The sequence below is a fragment of the Xyrauchen texanus genome, chromosome 27 (assembly GCF_025860055.1).
Source record: "Xyrauchen texanus isolate HMW12.3.18 chromosome 27, RBS_HiC_50CHRs, whole genome shotgun sequence".
NCBI lineage: Eukaryota > Metazoa > Chordata > Actinopteri > Cypriniformes > Catostomidae > Xyrauchen > Xyrauchen texanus.
The window spans coordinates 5,488,277-5,499,935 of record NC_068302.1 but is presented as its reverse complement, the minus strand read 5'-3'; the positions used below and the strand labels follow the sequence as shown (position 1 = coordinate 5,499,935).

General features: G+C 39.3%; 1 pseudogene; it reads right to left on the bottom strand.

Annotated features, from left to right (window-relative positions):
• Window positions 1-908: 908 nt before the first annotated feature.
• Window positions 909-10,971, bottom strand: LOC127621276 (probable G-protein coupled receptor 160; annotated as a pseudogene).
• Between the last annotated feature and the right edge of the window lie 688 nt (window positions 10,972-11,659).

Genomic DNA, 11,659 nt, shown 5'->3' with positions numbered 1-11,659 from the left:
TGTTTTGTGATACTCTTTAGAACAGTCATCGGCAGGTGCAAATTTAGAAAAACAGAGCTTCATGCGGAAAGTATGGGCATACTGTGCTGATAACATTTGCATCACTAGCACATAGCTAGTAGCACTGTGCGTGAGACGCACTGGCATGCAGAATACTGATGTTTACTTTGGCCTCAATTCTGCAAAATTATGCTGTCTACCTTTTGGAATAGCATTCGCATTGGGAGCTTGCCTGTGATGCCTTAAAATATTAGCTTGCTAGGCAGCCCACTAGATTTTGGAACAGAGCAATAGACAGGGCTTCCGCGGTCTTAAAAATTTTAATTCGCCCTTCTGTAAAATAAGGTCTTTAATTGGAGCAACAAGTCTTTAATTCATAAGGTTTTGGCATTAAATGTTTTATGAGGGATTGTTTTCTCGTTGCGTTTAAGTAGGGTCACCAGACGTCCCCTTTTTGAAGAGGTGTGTCCTGACAGTTCTCTAAACATAGTAATTATGTCCTGGTTTCAGCTGGTAGGCTCACTGATTTTTTTTCTGCTTACATTCGATGTAATAATTTTCCTTCTCGATATTGTCTTTGGTATCATTTGCAGAAAAGAGAACCAATTTCGAAGCTTTGCATGTTGATTTGATGATACTTTCATTCTAGTCTGTAGTCACTCTAGTTTCTGCAAATCTGCTGAAATATATCTGATACCATGGCAATGACGTCATACACTTGGCGCGCACTCTTTGTCAGTCAACACAAGTAGAAATGCACCAATAAAAAATGTGTTTTCAACAACGAGCAGAAAGAAGCCCAACTACTTCGTGAAGCACGTGAATATTTTTCTGTAATGTTCATTTCACCATGAGCACGGAGGTAAATCAGACAAAAACACTGCAGTTTTTACGTAGTACAAGCACTTTTATGTTCAGATGTGGGGGTTGTATTTTGAATTTTTGGTTACAATGTTGTGAATTGTTAAAATGTGTACCTGACATGACAAGTCATTTCATAATTACACAGGCAATATGACATCATATGGACAGGATAGGCTACATGGAATTTGTACATTTAAAAAAGCTAAAAATGTGGTTAAATTGTGAAAAAACTAAATCTAAAATTAAATATACATTTTCACAAACTATGTAGCCTATACAGTTAAGTGCAGAAGTTTGCATAATCCTTTTGTTTTTATAAGTTTCCACACCCCTTTCAGAATGTAAACAAATAGCCTATATGAGATTATATTTTTTATGTAGTATTGCCCTTCAAATGCTACATGGTTGTGTATTAGTCTCTCAATTGTCAAAATCTGGACCTCATATACAGCCACTGTTGGGAAGAAGATGCTGAGAAAACAAATAGATTTATTGTAGTTGGATTTTTTTGTTTTCTTAAGAAAAGTGGACATCTTCACTGCTCAGGACATAGCAGGGATTCATGAACAATTATTACACAAACAGTAATTGATCATCGAGAAAGCAACACACCATATTAGAAACCAAGGGCATGTAAACGTCTTAACAGGATCATGTGTGTAAATTCAGTTACTATTTTGTGATGTGGAATATATGTGAGGATGTGTTAGGTCAAATAGCTTCTTCGGGGCAGTACTAAACAAAAACAAAATGCAATTTTAATGATCCCTCATTAACACACACACACACACACACACACACATTGATTCCATTTTCTTTAGCTGGTCTTAAAAAGATCTTTACAAAGTCTTACATTTAGCTTCATAAAACCTGCTGAAACCCTGAATAGATTTTGTTTTGCTAAAAACATGCATGGTTGCAAGGGAGCATCATAACATCCTTGAAACCTAGTCGAAACAGACTAGACCTCTTGAAAAGGTGTAGAGGTCATTATGTATTGTCCCTGCAACAGCTTTGCGTCAATAGTTGGTGATGTTCCTTTACTCAAGTGCCAGTAGATGCTCCACAAACAAAAATCATCTGGGAATTTGCTGAAAGGTCCAGTCTTGTCGCTCTTGAACCAAAAGGCAATGCCAACCAGTAGACTGTTGGCATAAGAGATTAACACTGGCATAAGCTGGAACTAGAAAACCCATCAAGTCAAATACTACGCACATGAACAGGTAGGGCAACCAGTTGACAGCAAAGCCTAGAGTCAAACTGGCAAAGAGAGGAGGGGAACTTTCTTGAATTTCGCAATTTCTACCTTCCTCAACCAGACTGTCAGGTAAGTACAGGTGTTTCTCACTGTTCTCACTATAGGCACTATTTCTTTGTTCCGCTATTTCATTGGCTTTTCTGGTACAGCCAATCAGCTTCTTTGAATACAGCAGAAGTGTGAGACCTACCGCAATGGATACTACTGTACTAAAATTAAGCACTACAGAAGATCCATGGACATGACACACTAAGAATTTAAAATGTTCATCTTTGTAAATCTCCACGGGTTGTGTGTCGGTGTGGTGGTAGGAGTATACACACACTGATGCCCACATAACCACAACTGTAATGCAGTAACTAACAGTCCTCCACTGGGAGCTGCGCTCAGTAACCAGGTGTGGGTATGTGGTGTAGTCGAACGCCCCAGCGATGAGCAGTGGTAAAGTTAGCAGGGCGTAGATGGCCGAGCTATGTGCCAGGATAAAGCACATGGAGGTGGAGATAGGTAGGTATTCTCTGAAGAACCACGTACAGGAGACTGCACCAACCAGCAGCACGTCCACCCCGTACATACAGATGCTGCAGAGGCCCAGGAGTGACTTGCAAATACTGCGCATCCAGAAGATCAAAAGGCGTGTGTTCAAAGCCACTTTGGAGCACAAAATGAGCAGGTACTGCAGCGTCTCATCGTGGACACTGGTCTTGTTTTGTCCTGGTGACAAGAGAACAGCAATCATTCTATCTGATGATGCCCTGAAACACAAAATAATCAACAGATTGGCCAGCCTTTAGAAATGAGCTTATACACTACTTATACAATAAATATGACACCTAAAAACCACACCTTAATGTGCTTGGTGAACACTTAATTTCAAAACCGTTTGCAGGAAAGACCCCATAATATTGCTTGACGAGCACAGTTTTATTTACTTTTTTGTTTGATGTAGTTCCTCTTAAAACAGGAAGTTTGAAAAGGACATTATGAGAAGGCTCGTCCTTTTCTTTACATCACTTCCAGGGCTCCGAAAATTGTTGCAAAATTCGACCTTTTAATTGCAGCATGGAGCCATGAATTATGATTTTCTACTTGCTATTGGGTTGAAGGTATTATTGGGGGCAGGGATATTCTTATTCTAGAGAGCATTTGACTGCGCAAAAATCTGTGTAGTGCAAGATGAGACATTTTTCTGTAAGAAAGTGACTGTGTGGCCAAACTGTCTTGTTTTTGTCGCCTGCTGCGTGCATTGCGTGGCATTTGCCTCGCGATGTACAGTCTGGTTTTGTTTAGTGTGAGAATCCATGGCATCTCTTTGTTTCTCGTTGCTGCGCATTCTCTCGTCTTGTATGTTGGTTACCGTGTGTATATCGCCTCATTGTCTTGGTGATGTGCGCACATGCCATTCAGGTGTTTTGTTGTCTTGTGCGGCTTTGTTTTTTTTCTGTATCGCTGCGTGTCTCTCTGTCTTATGTCATAAGCAATGCAAAAAATGTATTTTTGGGGGCCTGGGTAGCTTAGTGGTAAAGATGCTGGCTACCACCCCTGGAGTTCGCTAGTTCGAATCCCAGGGCATGCTGAGTGACTCCAGCTGAGTCTCCTAAACAACCAAATTGGCCCGGTTGCTAGTGTGGCAAGGCGGGTTAGAACCCACCCTATTATTATGTGTGATTATTAAATGACTGATGGGTGTGACAGCCAATGGGCTGCTGTCCCTGACCTATTTAAGGCGGAGTTCGGGCCACCTGGGTATGCGTCATCGTCAGATTCACTTTTGCGTGCGCGTGCAGCTCTGTGGGAGGTATGTACCTAGCTGTTTGGCTAATGTTACTGCTAGTACACACACTATTAAAGTGCTGGTGTATTTATTGTAGCCAGGTTCTGGCCAGGATTGGTGCGACTTTGCTTCTGGGGTGCAGGCTGTCTTAACTCCGGTATGTCTATTTCAACGGACTAATGTTTGTTCTGTGTAACTTATGCTTCTATCGTATTTCAGTTAATGTGTACATTCAGATGGAGCACCTGTACATTGTGTTTGCTTGTTATGAACGAAGCTGTGAGTGAAGGAAAATAATCTGTGGGTCTAACGCTCTACTACCGGGTATGTATATTTAACCACTTGAGCATGATCGGGTTGAGTATTTCTTTCATTCATTCATTTTGTTTATTTTTAGTGCGATAATCTGCTCTGGAGCGGTTCGTCGCTGTGGACTGCGGGGCAAATGCTTCCTAGACAACCTTTTTAGACTGCACTGTCTGTTCTGCTGCTTTTCATACTACAGTGTGACTATTTGTTTTCTGTTGTTTTGTAGATAGCTTTACGCTAATACTGGTGGTCTTGGTGATGGGTCGCTAGTCTCAGGGCCGTCACTAAGTGTGAGAATTTTCAATGTTGTACCTTAGCCCCACCTTTTGCGATATCGCTACCAACTGTTTGTTTGTTTGTTAATTTGTTGTTTTCTTTGGCCTGTGCTTTTCCTAGTTGAATTTTCTAATTACTTTTTGTTTTGTGATTTAATTTGTTTGAAGCATAATTAATTGTCATTTCCATTTTGTATTGTTTGATTTATTTTGTTTGTTATTATTTTTTGCTTTTATCGCAGTTGGCTGCTCCATTGTTTGTGTAGGCCTTACTGGCAATTTGGTGTTAAACCTTTCTGGGTTACACCCGCCTGTAGAACTTGTGGCCAGTAATTCCCCAGTTATTGACCTTCTTCAGGGTTGGAACCTCCTTTACTCTAATTGAGTGTCTGTTGATTGTGAAATAAATTGTTTTTTTGTTTGTTTCAGGAACCGGTGGCCCCTGGTGTAGGGAAGCTAGCTGTCCTTGTCCTTTTTGTGGTGTTTCCTTCACAGAGTGTTTTGCCGTTGGCACTTGCCTTTCTCTCACTTGGCGTGTGTGAGTGTGTGTGAGTGTTGGTGTGGTCTTAGGATACTCACTGTGCAGCTAGCCACCCTACTGGTAAGCCTCAGCCTGAAAGTTTTTCCTTTTTATTTTCCATTTTTTGGTCTGGCGCCCACTGAAGCAGTGAGAACTCTTACCTGTTTTTATACATTTTAAATTTATTATTGTTGTGAAAATAAAAATTGTTTTGTATTCATATCCACGTCTCTTGTCCTCTGTGGTAGCGAACCTGTGTGTCTTATGAAATTTCCCCATTCATAGAAACGGGGTGGCGTAGTCTGCTCTTTATCTTGCTTCATTTTGTACATTTAGTGTAATTTTTGTCCAACCATGCCCCGCCACACTAGGGAGGGTAGAGTCACGTGGGATAACCTCCTCTAATGTGGTTCTTGATAACTTTTCACATTTATTATAAAGAAAAAACTGAAATATCACATTGAAATAAGTATTCAGACCCTTGACTCAGTACTTGGTTGAAGCACTTTTGGCAGCGATTACAGCCTCAAGTCTTTTTGGATGATTTTTGGGGATTTGGGGATTTTCTGCCATTCTTCTCTGCAGATCCTCTCAAGCTCTGTCAGGTAGGATGGAGTCATTTTCAGGTCTCTCCAGAGATGTTCTTTTGGGTTCAAGTCCGGGTTCTGGCTGGGCCACTCAAGAACATTCACAGAGTTGTCCCTAAGCCACTCTTGCGTTATCTTGGCTTTGTACTTGGGGTCATTGTCTTGTTGGAAGTTGTACCTTCTGTCCAGTCTGAGGTCCAGAATGCTCTGAATTATGTTTTCATTAAGCATATCTTTATCTAAGCATATCAGCTTTCCTTCATCCCTGACCAATCCCACAGTACCTGCCACTGAAAAACACCCCATACCATGATGCTACCACTTTCATGCTTCACCACTGGGATGGTATTGTGCAGGTGATGAGCAGTGCCTGGTTTCCTCCAGATATGACGCTTGGAATTGAGGCCAAACAGTTAAATTTGTTTCATCAGACCAGAGAATCCTGATTCTCACAGTCTCCAGGGTCCTTTAGGTGCTTTTTTGCATGTCTTTCACTGAAGAGAGGCTTCAATCTGGCCACCCTGCCATAAAGCCCAGATCGGTGGAGTGTTGCAGTGATGGTTGTCCTTCTGAACGTTTCTCCTGTCTCCACACATGATCTCTGGAGCTCAACCAGAGTGACCATTGGGCTCTTGGTCACCTCTCTTACCAAGACTCTTCTCCCCCAATTGCTCAGTTTGTCTGGGTGGCCAGCTCTCGGAAGTGTCCTGGTTGTTCCAAACATCCATTTAAGAAGTATGGAGGCCACTATGCTCTTGGGAACCTTCAATACAGCCAAAATTTTTTATAGCCTTCCCTCTGCACAATCCTGTCTCTGAGCTCTGCATGCAGTTCCTTTGACCTCATGGCTTGGTTTTTGCTCTGATATGCATTTTCAGCTGTGAGACCTTATATAGACAGGTTTCCAAAATCATGTCCAGTCAATTGAATTTGCCACAGGTGGACACCAATCAAAGTATCTGATGATCCAGAGAAATGGGATGCACCTGAGCTAAATTTCAAGTTTCATAGCAAAGTGTCTGAATACATATGTCAGTGTGATGTTTTAATAAATTTGCAAAGTTATCAAAAATCAGTTTTTTGCTTTGTTATTATGGGGTATGGAATGTAGATTGATGCAGAATCAATTTAGCATAAGGCTGCAACATAACAAAATGAAGGGGTCTGAATATTTTCTGAATGCACTGCATCTTATCTGTAGTTTGGAAATCCTAAACCGCTCCATCGAGTTCAGTATTTATTTATGCATTTGGCAGACGCTTTTATCCAAAGCGACTTGCAGTGCACTTATTACAGGGACAATCCCCCCGGAGCAACCTGGAGTTAAATGCCTTGCTCAAGGACACAATGGTGGTGGCTGTGGGGATCGAACCAGCGACCTTTGGATTACCAGTTCAGCGCTTAAAGTGGGTGCCATCTTCTCTGTGTCACAGTGTGCCATTAACACAGTGTGTATGAACCCGCAATGACCAAAAACATTTGCCATTAAACAATCGTTAATTTAAAATGTATTTTTGCGTGAGTTTGGCGAAAACCTCCACAGATGGCACGTGCCTCAGAAATGGTTATTCACATGCTCTTCAGGGGGTGCGTTACAGAAAGTTCCTAACTTTAGAATCTTATCTGTTTGGTAACCAAGGCAATTTCAGTTAGAATCTCATTTAGGATAAAAGCCATTACAGAATTACATTTCCTAAGTGCATTATCTTATCTTAACTACAGATAGGAAAAGAGTATTACAGAAGCATCCTAACTAGCAAAATATCTTAAAAGTGTCCAAACTTGAGGACAAATCCACTGGTATATAACTGAAAACTTATTTGAAATCCAGCAATAACAGTCACATTTCAATACTATGTATCATAAGTCTAGCACTGTCAGAGAAGGGCTATTCATTAATTAGTGATACAAAATGAAGAGCAGCCATATTTGATGGTGGAAACACTTTTGGAAGACACAGATGATGGGCTGCGCTTTGACAAATCACTATTAAATAATCACAGACTCCCTGTTATTTCTGCAGCCTTGAAATGAAAAGCGTTCAATTCTGTTTCTCCGTTTACATCTAATTTTAACTTCATTGCACATCGTTGGTTGATTGGTAACATACATAAGATTTGACTACCGTTGGGGCTAGTGGTGGTGGCGTAGTGGGCTAAAGCATATCTGTGGAGGTGATAGAATGAAATAGGACTGTCAGATTAAAATAAAAAATTCAAATGTTTGTCGAATTCGAATTTTGAATGTGTGCCAAGAACTGACAATGACTTCAGAACGATCTTGTGCTAAAAAAAGTCTACAAATACAGTTTAACAGAAAGCAGGTACCGGTATCTCAATATGATTTTTAAAGTTCTTTTTAATTAGACACAGCATCTAAAAAAACAGAGCCGCTGCATAAACAAAAACAAAGCGGAACAAAAACATTCATCTGGCAAGCATTTACAAAGAAAAACAAATGGATTGTTGCAGACTCGTTTGGTGTGAACAGCCCCTTACAGTAGGTGGAGGTCTTTGGCTGATGCATCTTGCTCTCTCATAAACGTTTCTCAGATTAAGCAATACGTTTTTTTAAACACTTTTTCAGGAAAGGAGTTCCATTCTGTTGTTTTCCATCTGTTTGAACAGTCCCTGGCCTGAGCCACGTTACCACTGAGTTCAGCCAAATAACTACTATCTGGGAATATTGCTACCCTACATACAACTGTAATTAATAAAAAAACAATGTGGTATTTCACTGTTATTATAGCTTGTGTCTGGGTTATTATACTGTGGCATCAGTGCAAGTGTATTGAAGCGTGAAGCGCTTTTTAACACCCAGGAATGTTCTTTGCAATAATATAATGGTGCTTTATGTTTTATGTATTTATTGTTTCCTCTTGTTGACAGCCCTAATAAAAAATAAGTGCTCGTGGGTTTAATCAGAGAGCATTAAAATAACTTGTAAATGTAAAGAATTGTGCAAAGAAATAATTTAATATTACATAATATAATATAATGTATTGTAATATAATAGCTATTCAGGTTTGCTTGGTTCCTAAAACAACAATGTAAATGTATGATTAATAGTGCTGGGTGATATGGCCAAAAATATTATCTTTATATTTATATATATATATATTGTGGTCTATAGTGAATGACTCTTGCGCACCAGCTACCGTGAAATAGGGATGGATGCCCCCGCTTGAACGGCTATTTTTCCACTGAGAAAAAAGGATGTATTTCATCAAAATGACATTATCTTCAGATAATACACACACACATCCTTGTTTCTCCAATAACATGTTAGAAACCTCCCAAGCCATGATACTAGTAGTTCTAAAGTGGTGTTTTTGAGAGGCTTGAACACATAATTTGTTTTGAACTAGCAACGGCAGATTCTGATCTGTGGCGCAACGAAGTTCCATGCATAAATCCGTTTTATGACCATACTCCCTTTTACATAATGTTTAAAATGTACTTGTTCAGTGAATAGGAGATGATTTAGAAAAGTAAAAAGTTTGCTTTAAGTTTTTTTAATTCTCCAAGAAAATTAAGGAACGTAAGTCTAAAGGTGAGGAGAGACTCTGCTCCAACTGAATCCCGAGTGATTCTCCTCTGATCGAAAAATAAGTTGCTATGTTTCTTAATTGTGCCACCCAATAAAACATTTGTAAATTGGTAATCCTATTTCGCAAGAACTGAAAATAAAAATTGTCATTCTACTCTATCAAAAGCTTTTTCCATTAAATTAAAGAGTCTCATAGTATTATCTGAGACAGATCTCCCTTTGACAAAACCAGGCAAAACCTCCCTTTCTAAGTTTAGGAAGTAGAGTGTTAAGTCGTGGAGCAATTACTTTTGTAACAATTTTGTAGTCTGAATTATAAAATAGTGTAACCTCTTTAGATGAAATTTCATCATCTTCAGCTGACGTTTGACTCCACTGAAAGACTTTGTGACTCTCAACACTCTGGCTTAGTAGGTGACGGTAAAGCACCATAAACTGGATTGACAACCGGCAAAAAAAAACATCAAGAAGAAGACACACTTTTTTGCTGGTGACAACATTATGAAACATGAAAAAACATTTAACTACATAGTACATAAATAAACAGCAATGATGTTGCTGTCGGAGTTGCTGTTGTGTTCGGTCAATAGCTGTATTGCATTGTCAGTGCTGTCTTGTTCAGGACATAACAATATCATGTTAGTCAGATAGTGAGCGGCTACTGAACCTCATTGGACGATTAATCTTCATAATCGCAATTATTTATTAAGCACTAGCTTCCATTCTTCCAAGGTGGTCCTCTACATGTTAGAGCATGATTTTGGGATTGCTAGGCAGATGGTTTGATTTTTTAGAGCATTGCTTGGTGTTCTGGCGGGGTGTTTACCAAATGGTTGCTTACTGACCCAAGTCAAAAGAGTTTCCTCAAGTGTCTATGATGTTCTGGTCCCTAATTTTGGTTTCCACCCATTTTATCATCTGCCAAATTATAAGTTTGATCACTTGATATGATATATACTTGACAAGATATGTGCCAAAATGTAATCCTTCTGGTTAGGGTTTTGTTCAAAAGAAGAGCCAAGTATAAGTACTAAGGTCTGACCAAAAGTCGCACTATATGCACTAGCCATGTACGTAGTGTGTGAATTTTGTCGTGTAGTACTCTGCCAATTGGAACACTAATGTTTTTTTATTATTTGTCTTGTTAGCCAAACTCAGTCCAACACTTTTATCTCAAATAAAGTACATATTTAGACAGCATGGGGTCATTGTAAAGTTTTCCACTCACATTTACAAGGAGCTGTTTTCATTGTTTCAGTCAAGTACATAATTCAGGTACTTGTAGTACTCTTCTTTGCATTTCAGTGTGAAAACACTACTCAATCTTTTCAATACAAAATGGCATAGAATAGTGCAGAAGTCTTTGATTTGGGACACAACTAGTAATAGGGATGCTTGCCTTGGCAATTACCACTAACCACACTTTTGATCTTCTAGTGTTTAGTTAAGTATTTGTAGCTTTCTGTCTTGTGATCTGATGACAAAGAGATGTACAGCATGCCAAAGACAAGTTTCTATACAAACCTGACCAGCAGGATTGTATAGTGTGCCTTATGTGCAATAGATAAATTCCATTCATTACTTGTAGAAAATGTAGTATTTCTTCCAAAGAATATCATAAATATGTTTTAACACAGAATGCAATGCAAAATATTTATCTTTCTAGTTAAAGCTTATCTATCAATCCTAATCCTAGCAACATATTCAGATGACAGCAGTGTAATAAAACAGTTTCTACCGTGTGTAGTTGCTGTGATCCTGATATACGTTTAATTGCTCCATCAAATTCCAGTGTATCTGTCAACTTTTTCTGAGAAAATGAGACCGGCTTCTTTTCTGTCACAGCATGTTCTTCAAACCTCGCCCATTTTTCCGTAAAAGCTTCTTTCGTGGGTGGATCACCAATAACTGGGCGGTCCTTACTTTGTGGACTTTGCCCATGCAACTGTATTTTTAGAACAATAAAGAATTTATTGCAAGCTATATTGCCTATTTTACAACATGCACTGCACATTTTGCAATTCACCTGTGGGTTAACAACCTTGACTGAGGCTTAAGGTTTGTTTTTGTTTAGGGTTTGTCTAATCATGCAGGTAGGATTGCATGATTCCGCACATTAATCAGTTCACACTTGATGTCTTTGTGTTTCTATATAGAGTCCCTTAAGCTATAGGTGGAGACCTGAGCTCTAGTTACAGGAGAGATCATATAGCAACACCTTAGAGACTGGGGCCTTATGCTTTACATTTATTAATAATTGGGACCATATGGACAGTTGGTGGCAGTTCCTGAAAATTTGTTGGTGGGGTGAACCTGTAATTGACTGGATTGTTAAAAATGGGCGTTTCATACCACAATCAAGCCAAACCTGAATGGGGAGTTTAAAACAAAGCCTAAATAGCTGTTTGGTTATTGGTTAACATTATGCAAAGCCTGTGTTTCTTAGATGATGTCAAAAAGAAAAAATTTCAGAGGCAGAGCAAGTCAAATTTTTAAACAAACAAACATTAATCAAACGTGACA